The sequence below is a fragment of the Dendrobates tinctorius genome, unplaced genomic scaffold (assembly GCF_039654945.1).
Source record: "Dendrobates tinctorius isolate UK_male_01 unplaced genomic scaffold, ASM3965494v1 ptg000107l, whole genome shotgun sequence".
Lineage (NCBI taxonomy): Eukaryota > Metazoa > Chordata > Amphibia > Anura > Dendrobatidae > Dendrobates > Dendrobates tinctorius.
The window spans coordinates 46,078,871-46,096,797 of NW_027361775.1; the positions used below are offsets into that span (position 1 = coordinate 46,078,871).

The window sequence follows — 17,927 nt, forward strand, 5'->3', positions numbered from 1 at the left end:
CTAGGACAATACAATACTAGAGAACAAACTCTGTCTAATTTTGTACTTGTGGAGTTGAAAACAAACGTGTGACATTCTAAATGGTTATGCAACCTTTTACTCTAAAAAAGAGCAAAAAAAAAGGCTCAAAGATAAAAAAAAATAAAAAATTCCCCAAACTTTGTGTGCTGTTTTAAATAATTTAGTTCAAAAGATGAAAAGCACAGAACAAAAAAGAAAAATCACAAATATCACAGATTATGCTGAAGTGGGGTTTATTAGTTTCAAATTATTGGCTACAACTCTGGATGGCACAATAAATTGGAATTACTTAAAGCCTCCATACGCAATAGAATTTCGTAGGCTGAAGCTGACAATATCAATAAGTTCGGCTAACAGTCTAATGTGTCGGCCAGTATTAGTTCGGCTGACTGTCCATCGACAGATGATTTTGGAGATAAAAGGATCTGGCGTGTCTGATTTTGGACTGAAGATCCTTTTGTTCTCTAAGAGGTAATTCACTGCCAGGCATGTTTGGTAGCGACTTTCTCAAATAGAACACAGGAGTCAACAACCAGCTGATTATTCTTGTATATGGGAGAGTTGGAGAACTAGTTCAGCTGACATCTATCTATAATGTATAGGGGCTTAAGGCTGACCCTATTGCATGGTCGTTTTTATCTATGTAAGGCTGGGGGTTACACGAGTGTACATTTTCTCATGAGAAAGAATCAGCTTGATTATGCTATTGACACTCAAGTCAAACTCTGTCAGAATTTGATCCAATCGTCATCTTAGTGTGGAAAGGATGGAGAACTTATTTTCTACATCTTCTCCTTTGAGTCCACGGATGTTGGACCACACTCAGTTGACATTTGTATGGGTGCACATGATCCAAATTCCAGAGCCACTAGAAGCATGTAGCACTTTTTCGACAGACCTTTTCGGTCTGTAGAAAAAAATCACTGATCTGCACTTCCCCATAGTATAAGCTTGATCTGAGTGCAATCCGATAAAACATCAAAACATCACATAGCACTTGTTCGTGTTATATGCTCATGTGAGAGAACCCTTAGAGCGATACTGGAACTGAATTTATTGTTACATGTAACACTTTTTTGGCCACTGGAAAGGCAGGTAAAAGGTAGTTAAATGTGATTAGAGCTATTATATCCTCATTACTTTCACAATAATTGGTCAATTCTGAGGCATGCATAAGCAGAAAAGAAATGCTTATAAAGTTTTATTTTGTGGCAAAAACACAAATTTGGTTTGCCTTTGAGTAAAAGGAATGCAAGCTTTGTCTCTTTTAATTTCCAAAAATAAAAAGACAGGTCACCGTCCATGCTACTAATGATTCAAGTGACATTTTGCTCATCTCAAAAACCATTTATACACTCTTCTAAATCATTTTAGCACAATTACCTGAATAAATTCTGTTTTATAGATAAAATGACTGTAAATAGAATAATTGTTAAAAGGTTTTTAATAATTTTATCTTTGTCTCAAAATCAGAATAGCATAGTAAATTGCATAGCCGAAGACCAGTACATGTATCAAAATGTTTTCAGTTTACCAAAATCCAGGGCCGCCATCAGGGCATTAATGCCCTGACTGGTGTATGGGGCCAGGTGGGCAGAGGGGGCCCGCATCAGGCCCGGTCTCCTCTGGTCACCGGGCCCCTACCGGTAGGTAAACCGGGCCATCGGCGCTGCCGCAGCTAAACACTATTGACAATGCGGGCCCGCCGGCCCGCACATCAATAGTTAACAGCCGCCAGCCAATAGGAGGCTGGCAGCTGACGTCAGCCGCAGTGCACACCTCGCCGGCATCTGACGTCACTGTCAATCGCCGACTAAAGCGCGCTGCAGTGTGGAGGGAGCATGAGCGTCGCCCGCCGCTGGACCGCGGCCAGGTAAGAAGAACTTTTTTTATTTTTACATTTTTGAGAGCGGCGATCCGGGGGGCCCAGGGGAGACAGAGACATGGGGGCAGAATGCTGAATGCAGGGGCAGAATTCTGGACATGGGGCAGATTGCTGAACGCTGGGGCAGAATGCTGGACAAGGGGCAGATTGCTGAATGCTGGGGCAGAATGCTGGACATGGGGCAGATTGCTGAATGCTGGGGCAGAATGCTGGACATGGGGCAGATTGCAAAACGCTGGGGCAGAATGCTGGACATGGGGCAGAATGCTGAACGCTGGGGCAGAATGCTGGACATGGAGCAGAATGATGAACACTGGGGCAGAATGCTGGACATGGGGCAGAATGCTGAACGCTGGGGCAGAGTGCTGGACATGGGGCAGAATGATGAACATAGGGGCAGATTGCTGGACATGGGGCAGAATGATGAACATGGGGCAGAATGCTGAATGCTGGGGCAGAAAGCTGGACATGGGGCAGAATGATGAACACTGGGGCAGAGTGCTGGACATGGGGCAGATTGCAGAACGCTGGGACAGAGTGATGGATATGGGGCAGAATGATGAACACTGGGGCAGATGGCTGGACATGGTGCAGAATGCTAAACACTGGGGCAGAATGCTTGACATGGGGCAGAATGCTGAACGCTGGGGCAGAATGCTGGACATGGGGCAGAATGATGAACGCTGGGGCAGATTGCTGGACATGGGGCAGATTGCTGGACATGGGGCAGAATGATGAACACTGGGGCAGATTGCTGGACATGGGGCAGAATGATGAACACTAGCAGAATGCTGAGCATGGGGCAGATTGCTGAATGCTGGGGCAGAATGCTGGACATGGGGCAGAATGCTGGACATGGGGCAGAATGCTGGACATGGGGCAGATTGCTGGACATGGGGCATAATGATGAACACTGTAGCAGAATGCTGGACATGGGGCAAATTGCTGAACGCTGGGGCAGATTGCTGGACATGGGGCAGAATGATGAACACTGGGGCAGATTGCTGGACATGGGGCATAATGATGAACACTGGAGCAGAATGCTGGACATGGGGCAAATTGCTGAACGCTGGGGCAGATTGCTGGACATGGGGCAGAATGATGAACACTGGGGCAGAATGCTGGACATGGGGCAGATTGCTGAACGCTGGGGCAGAATGCCGGACATGGGGCAGAATGATGAACACTGGGGCAGATTGCTGGACATGGGGCAGATTGCTGAATGCTGGGGCAGAATGCTGGACATGGGGCAGAATGCTGAACGCTGGGGCAGAATGCTGGACATGGGGCAAATTGCTGAATGCTGGGGCAGATTGCTGAATGCTGGGGCAGATTCCTGGAGACTGGGGCACAATGCTGGAGACTGGGGCAGAATGCTGGATGCTGGGGCAGAATGCTGGACATGGGGCAGATTGTTGAATGATGGGGCAGAATGCTGGACATGGGGAAGAATGCTGAATGCTGGGGCAGAATGCTGGGCATGGGGCAGATTGCTGAACGCTGGGGCAGATTGCTGGAGACTGGGGCAGAATGCTGGAGACTGGGGCAGAATGCTGGAGACTGGGGCAGAATGCTGGACGCTGGGGCAGAACGCTGGATGCTGGGGTAGACTGGGAGATGGGGGCAGAAGGCTGGACGCTGGGGCAGAATGCAGGACATGGAGGCAGAATGTGACAGTGAGACACAGGAGGGGGCAGAATGGAGATACGGGGCATGATTGGAGACAGATCGCACAGGATCATGGGGCAGGATAGGGAGATCATATGGGGCAGAATGGGGAGATCATATGGGGCAGAATGAATACTCATGGGGGTGGGATGGGAGAACATATGGCTGAAGCCAGGAATGAGACACACTGGGGTCAGGATGGGGGATATTATTACCATAGGGGCTAATTAAGGGATATTATTACTGCAGTGATGTATTTATTTTTTGAGTATACTGTTTTAAATGGGGGGGCGGTCCTGTTACTGTGCAGAGCGACACTATGTCACCCAATTTTTCTTCATGTGATGTAATGTTGAAGTTGGGGAAAAAATAAGTAATGTGTTCTGCAAGCGGAGCTTTTGATAAGTGTGTTATTTCCTGCAGAGACAAGCCCTGGCTGGAAGACATGATGGCGATCTATGCTGAATGAAAGATGAAAAGCAAGGATGAAGGACTTCACCTAGAGACGTCACTGGTGAGTTAATATGTTACCTATGCACTGACACTATGCACTGTATACTATATATACAGAGGTCCTGTGTATAATGTCACCAATGATCACTGTATTACCTGTACACAGACATTGCATACTAAGTACAAATCTCCTGTGTATAATTGCACTTATGGTGATAGTATTATGTTTTTTTTATTAATGATCAGTATTGTAGTATTCAGTCACCATGTGGTGGTAATATGTGGTCTGGGCATGGTGCGGTGGTATTTGTCCCTTGTATGTGCTATTATTTGGTCACTTTGTGGTGGTAATATGTGGTCTGGTCATGGAGTGGCGCTATTTGTTCCTTGTATGTGATATTATTCGGTCACTATGGTAGTAATATGTGGTCTGGTCATGGTGCGGTGGTATTTTTTCCTTGTATGTGATATTATTCGGTCACCATGGTAGTAATATGTGGTCTGGGCATGGTGTGGCGGTATTTGATCCTTGTATGTGGCATTATAGGTCACTATGTGGTGGTAATATGTGGTCTGGACATGGTGTAGCGGTATTTGCTCCTTGGTCATTTTAAAAATTGAAAAATAAATAGATATACCTAAATTGTATTGCATATTTTAACAAATATTTAATTGGTTACAGTAGAGTAGAGCCTGGCCAAAAGTGTCTACCCTGTTATGGTGGCGGCTTAAAAAAATCTTTTGGCCAAAGCAAAAGCTGCCGGCTATATGTGTGATCTGGTGATGGGAACTGTTAATGTGTGATTGGTGAGAAGTGGAGTTTTTCCAAAAGAGAGCGGTGGGACTGTGGACAGTTTGAGGAGTGGAGGCGGGGCTGGGTGGAGCCTGGGCAGAGTCTCAAGGGGGCCTCGAAAATTTTGCCAGTATGGGGCCCCGAAATTTCTAGTGGCAGCCCTGCCAAAATCATGTACGTGTGGGCCCCAATGTACACTATTTTTGAACATGAAAAGTAAAAAAAGTTAATATCACACCCATGCAGATATACATGTGCTGGCCTTATCCTATGTTTTCACAAGAGATTTTTGAGAAAAGTTCAGCTTTTGTATTTCAAAAGTAGACCTTTCACTGGTATGGCTAAACACACAAAAAGACATGGAGCATATAAACCATAGCAATAAGGTCTGAGAAAGTATCAATATAAAAAATTCATTTTAATGATACAAATACACAAACACAGACGACAATCAATAAGCGTGATAAACAAATACAGAGCATCAATGGTACATATCAAGGTGCATCGGTTATAGAAAAAACGTGCCATTAAATGAGCACATAGCACGGGTAAAATCCATCATATACAACATATTATTCACAGTGATTTTAACCATATAGGTATAAAAATACAGGCTGTCTGTGCAGCATAAAATTCAGTACATGGAGGAACAGTTTACAGAGTCCACTAATAAAAAAGCCTTTTCCTATAGTATCTAGGGGTGAAATACCACCACATCTCAAATATAATCATGGCTAAGTTGCCCAAATGAAAAGGGAGAAGGAAGGTAGTGGAGAAAATGTCCTCAACTATTACCCATGCTAGTGACCATATGCAGGCACGCGCCCCTACGCGCGTTTCGCGGTAGCTTCCTCGGGGGTCCGGTCCATGTCTTTTTGTGTGTTTAGCTATTTAGAGGAGCTCCATAGGGTATTTACCCAGGCCTAGGTACTTTATACTAGGAATTTGCTGTTTAATATGTATTCTGGACTCGAGAGTCTGTTTCTCTTTCACTGGTATGGGCATTTCTCCTAAGTGTCCCAGTGTATTCAACACAACAATGTCAGGCTGTGTGTTATGTGTTCTCCTGTGATCAGCCTGCATTGCCTAAACGAGCTACCATGGCCTGCAGAGTATCTGGACTTGTCTCTAGCCATAGAGCACATCAAGGATATCTTTGGTCGGCAATTGCAAAAGGATCTGCCTGCAGCTGATCTTGATTATTTGCAAGTTTAAGTGCATTCAGTGTAGTAGAACATTCCTCAGACAACCATTAATACATTTATTGATTGCTCCCAAGGTATATAAGTGTGTGTTTCTGGGCATGTACTCATACTCTGTACTGAATAAATATAGATGTATTCAAAATGCTTTTTTCCCATGTTTTCATAATTTACTCATCAGTAATATGTCTATCCATCCTATGATTTCCATAATTCCATTGCTTTTCCTTCTTGGTGTTGCAACATCAATGCTTAGTATTCTATAAGTTAGCAAAACATTACTAGAAGTAATAAGCATTCATGAGAGAAAAATCACTTTTTTGTGTATAAGAGAAAAGCCACTGACATGTGAATGAGCCATTGTAATTTAAGTCCACATATTTGATTCTGCATACCAGGAAAAAAGGCCATGTCCATGTGATTACCAAGATTACAGTCTATACCATAGATGATTTACAAATACCAATTACCTTCAATTCCTTATCCAAGTTTAAAAACAACTCAACACTCTTAAAAGTATTATCTTGTGATGACAAAAAGCGCTATACAACTGATAAATCCAAGGAACTGACAGTAATGCATTTAGATTTGCCGATCCTCAACTCTTAAACGACCAAAAGTAGGCTAAATAGAAGCCAATCCACAGTCATTTCATAGCCTGTTTAGAAAGTCTGATCACACTTCCAAATGCATGCAACAGTTGTTAATAGTTATTTTGTGTGCATGCAATATCATTATTCTTGACCACACCTGTCAGGTTTACACAGGATCATAATGAGCAGCTTCCACACTCCCTGAAGAGTTGAAGGGGGGCAATGGAAAGCTAAGGGTTAATTTGGGGCTAAGTAAGGCACTTTAACCCGGCATCTACACCTTCAGGAGCAATATGGAGTACAGGCCAAGGCGCCCCTAGTTCTAGGGACCTGGTTAGCATCCACAGTCACTAGGAATTGTGTGATACTATGGGACTTATTCTGATAATATAAGATAGAGAAAAGATGGTTTGGTGAAGATTGGATATGTAGGAGTTGTCTCATAGAAATACAAATTTGCAGAAGTAGGACAAGTTCTAAGTGAATTGATGCTTTCACTGGTATCTTCCTTCTCCTCAATTATCTATCACAGCTTTTCTTACTTTTCACTCCTGTAATATGCTTCAGTTTCCTGCTGTTTGATTGAATGTTCCAAGTAAACTACTACCTAGAGTGGAGAGGTAGAAAGAATGAATATTATTAGGAGTTATAATCGTCACCTTCAGCTGAGGTTGTCATTAGAAGACAGGAAGGGACCGAGTTATCTCTACAGGTAGACTTTTTGATAGACAAAAGCATAGATGGTGAACCATAACAATAAATGTAAACTTTCTAATTCAAGCAATCTAGCAGAGGCTATAGTGCTATTGCAATGTAACACTGTATATATATATATATATATATATATACACGCACACTGTACATATTGTAGTGCAGAGGGGTTGGGTCAGGGTGACAGACAGGGACCACAAGAACAGTTCACAGCAAAACATGTTTAATTGTCCAAACTCACAGTGCACAGCACATGGTAGCCTTCGGATCGCAGCCGGGAAACCAGACAGATCATAAATGTGTCCGGATGCCGAGGGCAACGGCACCTCCGTGTCACGATGCGGGGTGCCAGGAGTTTGCTCTGCTGGTTCTGTGCTACCTCACACAGATGGAGCTCCTGCAGAGCTGACTGCTCCACAACTTGCAAACTCCAAAACTGACACACCCAAACCCTTCCTGCAGGGTTTTTTCTCTTCTCTGGAATCTGTGGCCAGGGGCCACTTGTAAGATCGGCATGGAGGAAATGAACTGGAGCCACTACCTTCCTGCAGTCCGTTTCAAAAATAAAAGCCAATACCGGGTTTTCCTGATCAATTCCTTGGCCACATAACTTGATCAGGTTCAAGCTTATTTTTATTCTGCCCTGTGACTCACAGGCATCCTACTGTGACCATAAGGCATTCTAATGGATCTAATATGCTTCTGAGTGCATCCTGACATATAGTGACCCTAACAAATAACAACAGTTGCTGCCTCACAATGTATACTATATATATATGTATATATATATAGCTACATGTGTGTATATATATATATATATATGCAGTATATCTTACATAGTCTCCTTTATTCTGAAAATATTGCCATCCCTTATTACACAGCGCCGTTTCTTGTTACGTATAGCTCCATCCCTTACATATCAGATTATGTAGAGTCCTGTTTTTTATTACATACCATCCTCTCTTGTTAGATGTATAATGCAATGACTGCTGATGGAGCATGCTAAAGCTTCTTTTTTACTTTAGGTGATTCTAATTGAGTTGATTCTTTTCTAATGCAGCTGATGGACTGAAGGGATGTCACAGTGTATAGAGATCATCCTTATTCTCATTTGCAAATGGAAACACAAGAAGCAATGGAATGAAACTGAAAGGGAGAAGATACAGATTAAATATTAGAAAAAACTTTTTGACAGTGATGGTGATCAATGTGTGGAACAGGCTGCCACGAGAGATGGTGAGTTCTCCTTCAATGGAAGTCTTCAAACAGAGGTTGGACAGACATCTGTCTGAGATGGTTTAGTGAATCCTGCACTGCATTGAGAAGGGGGTTTGACACATGACCCTGGAGGCCCTTCCAACTCTAACATTCTATGACTGCTCTTCTGGTTAGATGCTGCTCCATCAGCAGTCATTTCATATCTAACAAGAGAAGACTATTTAATAAAAAGCAATACATGAGGGAAGAATCCTAGCCATGAGTAAGACCACCTAGGTTGAAACGCATTGGTTTCTGACCACTGGAGACCCCATCTGCCGTCTCTTTTTTCATTATGTCCATTTTTCAACTGTATTTTTAACTATGCATAATTTTTTTTTTTTTTAAGTACTATCGTTACGCTGGAGATTCTTCCTTCATGTATTGCTGCAGTCAACGCCTTGATCCAGGTGGTTCCGTGCATGACAGAATTGTGGATTACTACTGAGACTGGTGAGCTGGCTTTTTCCCCTTCCTATATGTATTGCTATTCAATAAAAAGAGGGCACTGTAAATAACAAAAATAACAAATACACACTATATAATGGTCAGAACTGTACATAAGAGCAGAGTAAGCTACAAAATATTGGACAGTAGCATGTGTAACTAGAGAGGATGAAATGTAATAAGGGATGATGTTATACACAATAAAAAAGTAAATTATGTAACTATGGATGGCTCTATACACAATAGGTGAGTACACGATATACTAAGGGACTGTGCTATGCATAGAAAGGCTACTTTCCTATATCCGTGTGCAGTGTCGGTGTGCTGCTAGCTTTTACAGACACATTGAGCATGTATTATTCTGACACTCAAAATCGTATCAGAACAAAACATTCTCTGACCCTCACAGATCTCATTCTCAGATCCGAGATTTTCATGGATGTGTGAAAGAACCTATAAAACTCTAGGGATTTTCATGGATGTGTGAAAGAACCTATAACACTCTAGGAGCCCCTGTGCTGTCCAATAAAAAAAATCTGGCAGCACATGGACATATCACACACGTGAGAATGTGGCCTAAGATATTTTATATATAACATTATCACTCCAAGTCACACAGTGCAGATACAAAATAAAATGTACATCCAGGCACTTTCCTCTGATGTCTCTTCTGATTAGAGAAGTTTTCTGCTGTTTCTTCTACATCTGGTCAGACCTTCATGTTGACATCTTCCAGTCACAACTAGTCTTGTCACGATGATGGTTGCAGCCCTGAAAATAACAAGGTCACATATTTTGTATATATACATTTTTCTTCCCCGCACTGTGCCCCTGAATACAGATATGTACCCCACCATTCATACACTATTAGCCACGTTGTTAGGGTTGGCGGAACGCACTAAATAAAATATAATAACGATGTGCATTTGCAAACTCGGTGTCCACTTTGCAGAGGTGTAAAATTGCAGCTAATGTGAACAATGGCAGCGCTGCACTACAAGCAATCACAAAAAAGCACACTGGGTACACTGCATACAGTGCCATCGGAACGCAAAGGTACTGCGCTCTGTTGCTCCACAGAGCGGAACAATGCTAGAGAGCACCTAAAACTAAGCATACTGCGTTAAACGTCACACGATGTGTATTGAACATAAAGAACCTGCCCTGTTACTCCAAAGAGCGGTAAGAAGGACTGTGTCAAAGCACGTGGAAAACTGTGCTCTAAGTACAGCACATGCTAACAGGTGCACGCCACAGCGTGTGGCCTGGCTGTGTCCTGTGAGCCAAGAGAAGCGTACACCCGCACGTGGCCTGATTGTGCCGTGTGTACTAACTGATGCGTGTCACGGCGCATGGCCAAACTTTGTAGAGGACAACCTGCCTTACCAGGAACAACTAACGCATCCACTGACAGCACACACTCACAGACACAGGCCATTAAGGCAGAGCCAAAGCCCCAAACTCACACGACACAATACGAATGTGATCATAGTGCGCCGATGGGCGCCTCAGAGATCCTTTTATAGACTAGGCCAGTCAGAAAGGACCTTACTCGCTGGCCAATCTGGACTCGCTGCAGGACCTGAGCAGCTGACAACCGACCACCAATGGGAGGTCCCCACCTCATGAGCATGCTCAGTAGAGTGAATCCTGGACTTAGCCTCAGAAGTGACTGCGCCCCGCTGACTATTGCCAGTTACCAGTAGCGTAGCTACCGGGGGGGCAGAGGGGGCGGTGGCCCCGGGCCCTGAGCTCTAAGGGGGCCCACCGAGCTACACTATTGTAACTGTATCGGTGTTCACAGCGCACCCATACAGTTACATTCTGCGGCAGAGCAGGGAGAATCGATCTCCCTACTCTGCCGCCCAGCCGCTATGGGCCCCTGAGAAGGCAGTGGGGGGCCCCGGTGCCAGCAGTGGGCCCCCCACCTCACAGCCAGCAATGTAGTCCTGGGCCATTCTGTGCGCACAGGACCTGTGATGAGGTCACAGGAGGGGCGGAGTCAGGGATCACTTAATCAGGGGCTTCAGTGGCTGCAGGACTCTGCTGTGCTGGTTGTCACGGTGCTGGATGAGGTGAAGTAAGTGGGGTCAGGAGGGGTTTACAGGGTGGATGTAGCAGAGCTGTGGGTGTATGAGGTGTGCAGAGCGGAGCCTTGTATGAAGAAGGTGTATGGAGCAGAGATATGCATGTATGAAGTGTATAGAGGAGCGGAGCCACGTGTGTATGGGGTGAGCGGAGCCGTGTGTGTACGGGGTGTACGGAGCGGAGCCGTGTGTGTACGGGGTGTACGGAGCAGAGCCATGTGTGTACAGGGTGTACGGAGCGGAGCCGTGTGTGCAAGGTGTACGGAGTGGAGCCATATGTGTACGAGGTGTATGGAGCGGAGCCGCATGTGTACGGGGTGTGAAGAGCAGAGCTGTGTGTGTACAAGGTGTACAGAGCGGAGCCAGGTGTGTACAAGGTGAACGGAGCATAGCCGTGTGTGTACAGCATGTACAGAGCAGAGCCACGTGTGTACGGGGTGTACAGAGCAGAGCTGCGTGTGTACAAGGTGTACTGAGCAGAGCCGCATGTGTACAAGTGCACGGAGCGGAGTCAGGTGTGTACAAGGTGTACGAAGCAGAGCTGCATGTGTACAGCGTGTGCGTAGCAGAGGTTCGTGTGTACAAGGTGTACGGAGTAGAGCCGCGTGTGTACAAGGTGTACAGAGCAGAGCCGCATGTGTGCAAGGTGTACGGAACATAGCCGCCTGTGTACAAGGCGTACAGAGTGGAGCCGTGTGTGTATAGGGGATGCGGAGCAGAGCTGTGTGTGTATAGGGGGTATCAGGTGCAGTAATAGGGACACATATGGCAGCAGCGGCTCAGTTTTGGGGTATCAGGTGCAGTAATAGGGACACATATGGCAGTAGTGGCTCAGTATTGGGGTATCAGGTGCAGTAATAGGTACACATACGGCAGCAGCGGCTCAGCATTGGGGTATCAAGTGCAGTAATAGGGACACATGTGGCAGCGGCTCACTATTGGGGCATTAAGTGTAGTAATAGGGACATATATGGCAGCAGCGGCTCAGTATTGGGGTATCGAGTGCAGTAATAGGGACACATGTGGAAGCAGCAGCGACTCAGTATTGGGATATCAAGTGCAGTAATAGGAACACATGCGGCAGCAGCGGCTCAGTATTGGGGTATCAAGTGCAGTAATAGGGACACATACGGCAGCAGCGGCTCAGCATTGGGGTATCAAGTGCAGTAATAGGGACACATACAGCAGCAGCGGCTCAGTATTGGGGTATCAGGTGCAGTAATAGGGACACATACGGCAGCGGCTCACCATTGGGGTATCAAGTGCAGTAATAGGGACACATACGGCAGCAGCGGCTCACCATTGGGGTATCAAGTGCAGTAATAGGGACACATATGGCAGCAGCAGCTCATCATTGGGGTATCAAGTGCAGTAATAGGGACACATACGGCAGCAGCGGCTCAGCATTGGGGTATCAAGTGCAGTAAAGGAGACACATGCGGCAGCAGTGGCTCAGCTTTGGGGTATCAAGTGCAGTAATAGGGACACATATGGCAGCAGCGGCTCAGTATTGGGGCACCAGGTGCAGTAATAGGGACACATACGGCAGCAGCGGCTCAGCATTGGGGTATCAAGTGTAGTAATAGGGACACATACGGCAGCAGAGGCTCAGTATTGGGGTATCAAATGCAGTAATAGGGACACATACGGCAGCAGTGGCTCAGTATTGGGGTATCAAGTGTAGTAATAGGGACACATACAGCAGCAGAGGCTCAGTATTGGGGTATCAAGTGCAATAATAGGGACACATGCGGCAGCAGCAGCAGCACAGTATTGGGGTATCACTTGTAGTAATAGGGACACATACGGCAGCAGAGGCTCAGTATTGGGGTATCAAGTGCAGTAATAGGGACACATATGGCAGCAGCGGCTCAGCATTGGGGTATCAATTGCAGTAATAGGGACACATATGGCAGCAGTGGCTCAGCATTGGGGTATCAAGTGCAGTAATAGGGACACATACGGCAGCAGCGGCTCAGCATTGGGGTATCAAGTGCAGTAATAGGGACACATACGGCAGCAGCGGCTCAGTATTGGAGTATCAGGTGCAGTAATAGGGACACATCCTGCAGCAGCGGCTCAGCATTGGGGTATCAGGTGCAGTAATAGGGACACATACGGCAGCAGCGGCTCAATATTGGGGTATCAGGTGCAGTAATAGGGATACATACGGCAGCAGCAGCTCAGTATTGGGGTATCAAGTGCAGTAATAGGGACACATACGGCAGCAGTGGCTCAACATTGGGGTATCAGCAGGATGAGGGGTTTGTGCAGGTTGGAGATGGTGATGGGGCTGGAATATGAGAAGTGAAACGTGTCATTGTTGTATTCTCTGTAGCCAAGTCCTGGCTGGAGGAGTTTTCATGTCAGTCTGGGCCAGATGGAAAAGACGTGAAAAGTGAACGATTCCATCAGAAAGATCGTCAGCGGTAAGACACCAACTATAACTGTGCAGTAATCACATATGTTTTGTGGGACTGGTATTTACCACTGACCATATGGCGGTAATATCAATATTGGTCTTTATATAGGGATTATTTTCAGTACAGCGCTGTCATCTCCTACATCCACTATTAGGGTGCGTCACCGAGTTGTAATCAAAGTTACCTAGTTAGGGGCCCCCCCCTGAACCGAAACCCTAGCTACGCCTCTGCCCGTTACTATAGCTGAACCTGGAGAGGCAGCAGTAACCAAGTGCACAGCCCAAGTCTGAGCAAGATGCCGAGACCGACGTCTTTGCTGAGCAGCATTCACTGCAATCGAGACTGAATTGGAGACCACAGGAGAAGACAAGGCTTAGGATCTATCCTGCGCAGAGGGTGAATCCTGGTGCCTAACACACGCACCAATCAAAATATAAAGTGATAAGCTGCATTGTTCCCCCATTAACTATAATCTCCACCACCCAATAAATATAAATTGTTCAGTCTATGACTCTCCTCAATTAACCTTAAGGCTATGTGCATACAGAAAATCAGTAAGGTTTTACAGAACAAGCAAAGTGAATGAGATCCCTGAAGTATTATGCACACATTGCTTATTTTCTTCCTTGCAGATTTGCAGCAAATTAAAATCTGCATAATGTCAATTCTTGCAACATACAGTATATCTCCCATACTAATGAGTCAGGGGATGCATAAAAAGACATGTAAAAAAGTTGCAAAAAATTTATTTTGCGCAGCATTCTTCCTCCCAACATATTAGGATACGCAACAAAATTTTCCTAAATGTGTGCACATAGCCTTAATCCCTGCCCTGTTTCCCCTCCCCCCCCATTCATTATAAGTACTTGATAGCATTGTAATGAATTTGGGGTTGGGACAAGACATTATCAGGTACTTAACATCCTCCGCCACCTCCCAATTCATTACAAGTCCCTGACAACGTCTTCTCCCACCTTTCAATTAATTATTTATAAAGTATCCTTTGCACCTTATCCCTCCTCTCCCCAATAAATTTTAAGTCCCTGATAGTGTCATAATGAATTGTGTGATGGGGAGGACACTAACAGGGACTTAGCACCCTCTCCACTTCCTATTTATTGTTACATCCATATCTAAAGTCCTCCTTCCTCTTCCCCTGGCCATAAGTCCATTATAAGTCCCCCTTATTTCCATCACAATACGACACCTTTCTCATTATCCTCTCCTCCACCTCCCTCATTGTCCTCTCTCCACCCATCTTTCCTCTCTCTACCACCATATTTGTCCTCTCCCCCGCATCCCATTATGGTCCTCTCCCTGGCATCCCATCATTGTCCTCTCCCCCATGTCCATCATTGTCCTCTCCCCCACCTCCTTAATTGTCCTCTTCTCCATATTCTGTCATTGTTCTCTCCCCCAAATCCATCATTGTCTTCTTCCCCACCTCATCATTGTCCTTTCTCTCACCTCCATCATTGTCCTCTCTGCCAGTGTAAGCAGGTCGCGGGATGCAGTGACAGACGAAAGGCAGAGCAAGAGTTAACCACATGATAGTTTTAATGTAACAGGGGATTTACTCCTCGCAGGGAGATGAATGGTTAAACACTGGAATAAACAGTTCAATTGCAAAGGATATGCAGAGATAATGGACAAGGTAACGGCAGTTCTTTTGTATACTTATTGTGTCAGAAGTTCCTCCGACTGTAGATGCTGCTTGAAGTCAGTAGTGCCAACAACAGCTGGTGTGGCGCTCGTCCAAGAAGGTCCTGCTGGTAACGGTGGTCTGTCTTCTGGTGGCAGCGGTTGGTGTCCAAGACCTTTCACTGGGCCCATTGTCCATGAGCATGTCCGGCTGGGGCAAAAAAGGCCGCAACACTACCAGGGTCCACCGTGGGTGGGAAGGTATATGCTGGTAAGGTGGACCGCACACGTCTGTCCAGTACTCAGCTTTTTCTATGTGGCACGGGTGCAGTACTCTTGATCAAGGAGCACACGTTACATTGCTCTCAGCTAACTACCTGGCACACGGCACCTCCCTCTGTCCGGCTCTTAAGCTTTCAGGCGACGCTCAGCTGAACAGGGCTCCCGATCCTCTCCCTGTTACTGCGGCAGGCTCTGGCAGCGTCCTGGCGTATGGCTGGACCCGTTTCGTCTCAACCCAGTTGTGCACCCCGCGGAGCACGCAGAGCACACACCTAGCCTCTCTCACAGCTTGCGGGAAACTGCCTGACACTGCGCTCGCTTTCATTTTAACCGCGCCCCCAGCTTCCGGGTCTCAGCACCTGACCGGGCCTTTTTGCCTTCCCCCGGGAAACAAGGGATGCAGCCTCAACAGTTCCGGACCTGGCTTCGCACAGGTACCCGCAGCACGGTCTTCCTCCTTACACCACCTCCATCATTGTCCTCGTCACCATCACCTCTTCTTGTCTTCGACCTCTTCCCTCTTCTTTCCTCATAGACTGTAAGCTTGCGAGCAGGGCCCTCACTCCTCTTGGTATTTGTTATAATCTACTGTATGTGATTATTGTTATGCTGTAATGTCTATTGTCTGTACAAATCCCCTCTGAAATGTAAAGTGCTGCGGAATATGTCGGCGCTATAAAAATAAAATTTATTATTATTATTATTATTCCCAGTGTATTGGTAAAAAAAAACAAAACACAACATTCATCTCTCCATCCGTTCCTCAGCAGCATCGACTTCCCCGGAAACATTCTCTTTGACATAGGCACACGATTCATGCTGATGTCATCAAGCCACATACACTTGTATAAGAGAGAAATCACCGGGCAGGAAGCAGAGGATGGATTCCTGCAGCTCCACTGCTATTTTCTCCTGTAGGCAGCAGAGCTGCAGGGATTGCTCCCTGCCCGCCGCAGGGCAATCTGGTCATGGGCCCCACGGAGCCTCGGGCTCCAAGAAACAGGCCAGATTGCCCTCATTATTAGCTACCCTGCAAGGGCCCCCCACCACCTCATGGCCCCGATGCAGCTGCACCGACAGTATGTTCATCTCTGATTTATAAGGCAGAAGAACAAGGATGAAAGGTGACAAAAAGCAAATCATGATGAAAAAAGATCTCATATGCCCCTAAGGTTGGAAAGGTTGACACACTTGTTCCTGCTCATCGAATTGTGTGTAAAACACTCCTGATGTAATGTATTTCTGCTCTATGTTTGGGTAATAAAATGTTTCTTTTTTATAAGACAAAATTTTACTTTTGCTATATAATACAATAGATTAATTTATTGGCAAAGAAATACGCTGTAGGGATGAGATATAATTTTGCACATGTTGCACATAGTCTTAAGAGAATCCTAAATCCAAGTAATTACAATTTGACAAAATGGGTCTTTTGATGAAATAAAGATGAAATACTAAAAAAGGGTTATATAATGATATCAATGTATCACGTATGACACTTGTGCCATAGGCAAGAAAAGGAGTATAAATCAGAGCATGAAATGGATTTGAATTTAATTATTATGATCGTGTCATATATACATTTTATATATATGTGTATACACTACATATGCAGTGAAGAGCAAAGGGGTAACAATGCTTTAAACTTTAAACTTTTATTCTCCATATCTCATTATCCACTTCTGCTTTGAACTTGAGACTGCCATCATTTTATAGACAATCATCTAGGATGTCTCATACTTAAATTTGACTTGCAACTATTTAGCATAATATGAATAGCTATGCAGATTCTTGTCATGTCACTGCCATGTTACTGTTTTGCTTCTAAAGATCTAAATTTTAATTAATATTACTTTGTTAGTATTTTGTATATCCACCTTTGGTTTTCAACACTGCCTGAATCCTTCTGGGCATGCTCTCAATCAGATTCAAACATATATTGACCGAAATTTGATCTTGGGTCTCTTCTGCACGTTCCCAAAGTTGGTGCATACTGGTCGACTCACTTGGGTATATATACAGTTTTTGCTTTAAATCTATCCACAAGTGTTTTATTTGATTGAGGTCTGGGGACTGTGGCAGCCATTCCAGAACCTCTACTTCATTGTCATTGAACCATTTCTTCACCCATCTTGACATATGCTTCTTGTTGTTGTCCTGTTGGAACACTATGTCGTCTTTTTTATACCAATAGTACTTGAGTATATGAAGTAATTCATCTTGTGGGATACTCACATGTAGCTCAGCATTGAGACAACCATCAATCCTGGTCAAGTATCCAATGCCTTTGCCTGTGAAACAACCCCATATCATCAGGCTTCCTTCACCAAACTTGACATTTCCTTTAATTTCTCAATCCATTAGACCCTTTTTCCTTTGTTTATTATAGACCCATTTGCACCTATCAGAGCCTAGTCTATTGACTTTTGTGTCATCGCTCCAAATCATCCATTTCAAATTTTTA

General features: G+C 45.0%; 1 long non-coding RNA gene across 2 annotated transcripts in view; it reads right to left on the bottom strand.

The window, feature by feature from the left end:
- Positions 1-5,219: 5,219 nt before the first annotated feature.
- LOC141100788 (uncharacterized) overlaps positions 5,220-17,927 on the bottom strand; it is a 124,173-nt gene continuing 111,465 nt past the window's right edge. The window contains exons 2-3 of one of the 2 annotated variants that reach the window (XR_012234778.1): positions 9,683-9,801; positions 5,220-7,218 (exon numbers count right to left, since the gene is read on the bottom strand). This is a non-coding gene — a long non-coding RNA (uncharacterized lncRNA). Of the gene's footprint in view, positions 7,223-9,672; positions 9,802-17,927 lie in introns of both variants that reach the window. The other variant, XR_012234779.1, reaches the window with a different exon arrangement.